Consider the following 2,323-nt stretch of genomic DNA (forward strand, 5'->3'; position numbering starts at 1 on the left):
GGGACAAGTCTTGAAAAACGAATGTTTCTTAATTTTGAAACCACGAAGTATTGGTTGGGGGCTAGACAGTTTTCAGACAACTTGACCATGTTGAGCCTAGCCATTCATCATCATCATCAGCCTAGTTACGCCCACTGCAGGGCAAAGGCCTCTCCCATACTTTTCCGACAACCCCGGTCATGTACTAATTGTGGCCATGCTGTCCCTGCAAACGTCTGAATGTCATCCGCCCACCTAACTTCCTGCCTACTACGAGTGCTATGACTGATAATTTTCTATATATATATATATATATATATAAGAAGCCAACAAACACTGATACCAAGGACAACATAGGGGAAATTACTTGTGCTTAATAAATGAAATAGAGAATCGATAAATTAATGAAGATTAAAGTGGATGAAAAAACAACTTGCCGCAGGTGGGAACCGAACCCACAACCTTCGCATTTCGCGTGCGATGCTCTACCAATTGAGCTACCGCGGCGCCGTTTTCCCATCCACTTTCTTGGGTATTTATGTGTCCTAGTAGAACCCTGGGAGTGTTGTTGGGAACCCTGTGTTGTTGGAGTGTTGTTGGGAACCCTGTGTTGGGAACCCTGCGGCAAGTTGTTTTTTCATCCACTTTAATCTTCATTAATTTATCGATTCTCTATTTCATTTATTAAGCACAAGTAATTTCCCCTATGTTGTCCTTGGTATCAGTGTTTGTTGGCTTCTTATGATATGACTAATAAAAATCGGGCCCCTCGGTTAACCCCCTTTCTTCTCGTTTATATATATATATATATATATATATATATATATATATATATATATATATATATATATATATATATATATATATATATATATATATATATCGAATGCGAGCGCTGTAGCCATTACTAGATGAGAAAAAAATATGCACAAGAGCACTCATTCAATCAAATGCAATGCTTGTGGTCATTTTCCACGTGGCAAAATGTACTTTAAGCGAGACAGGGTGGTTAACCAATTTACCACCATTGCGACTCATGCGGGTAGTGGCAACACAGGATGAGAAATGGTTGTGGCTCGGCGGTTCATTGAATATGTGTACAGTTATATACAATCCCGCCCCCCCCTCCCCCCAGTGAGGGGTAGCTCTGCAATGTGTTTCGGGCGGAAAAGATGATTGTTTTAGGAGACAAGAAATTGCAGGCTATAATTGAGAGGCTACAGAAAGAAGGACCATGTAAGTAGTCTTAGACCAACATAAACTGCGTAGGAGGGACGTCGCAGGTTAGAGCGTGAAGTAGAAATTGGGACCATGAGGATGAATCATAAGTTTAAATAAGGGAATACTACTTGTCAGTGTATTGCCGAGCTAACCCATCGAAAGACGGGGGCATGCTCTAAGGAAAATAGTTGACAACACATGCTAAATTTTCCAGGAAAGTATGCCAAATTGCCAATTATTGCTAAATTAGTAAATAAGACATACACAATAAATTTTAGGATACAGAAAGGGCTTAATAAACTGCATTGGAGATCGTTGGGCTGGTTGCATGTATTGCATGGCAAATGCGAATGCCAGTGGGGGTTTCCTCATTTTCATTTTGCGTGCACTCTCTGTAAAACAGTACTCTTTGTCTCCTAGTGTAATAATGTTCTGTAAACACAATTATTTTTTCATGTCTTGTGTATTTCAGTCTCAATGCGCCATATCCCATAAGTTTGTCAGCTTCTGTGCTTATAAAGTGTAATGCACAGATATATTCTAGATTTCATAATGTCAATTTTTATACTAACGTCACGTACACGCTCCTGGACAAATGTATGCTGTGGAGAGATGTCGTTGGTAGTGTCTATAAATTTTATTCACTCTTATTTTCTATGGTGAAAAGGCTATGGTAAATTTATTTGTTTTTGCTGTTGTATGAGCCAGGTTGCATGCACAATGAAATATTGGTTTAGTGTTCACGGCAACATGTAATTCCTAAATTTGCAAAATAGAAATTTCTCCTACCTTCCATTGTCTTGCCCATATACCTAAGTTGTGCAACGTGCCCGGTACCATAATTAAAGTTGTTGCCTTATGAAATTTTCCGCAGTGTACATGTGTAATTGCACAAACTGAACTCTCATGATTCCCTTCTTATTTTGCTAATGCAGGATGCAAGATTGCAGCATAGCCATGTGCTGCATGTATTGGTCAAGATGCTCAGAGAATGGAGTCCCTGCACCTCGTGCTTAAACGTGAACAGTATTTTTTTTTCTTTTTGAAAGCTAAATGCCACTTGTTGCATAAATTGCATTTTTGCAGCTCAAATGTATACCATATCTTTTCTAATTTTCAATCA

General features: G+C 39.0%; 1 non-coding gene across 1 annotated transcript; it reads right to left on the reverse strand.

Annotated features, from left to right (window-relative positions):
* Positions 1 to 413: 413 nt before the first annotated feature.
* Positions 414 to 486, reverse strand: TRNAS-CGA (transfer RNA serine (anticodon CGA)). Its single transcript has one exon. It is a non-coding gene; the product is annotated as a tRNA-Ser (tRNA).
* Between the last annotated feature and the right edge of the window lie 1,837 nt (positions 487 to 2,323).

This window comes from Dermacentor variabilis, unplaced genomic scaffold (assembly GCF_050947875.1).
Source record: "Dermacentor variabilis isolate Ectoservices unplaced genomic scaffold, ASM5094787v1 scaffold_12, whole genome shotgun sequence".
NCBI lineage: Eukaryota > Metazoa > Arthropoda > Arachnida > Ixodida > Ixodidae > Dermacentor > Dermacentor variabilis.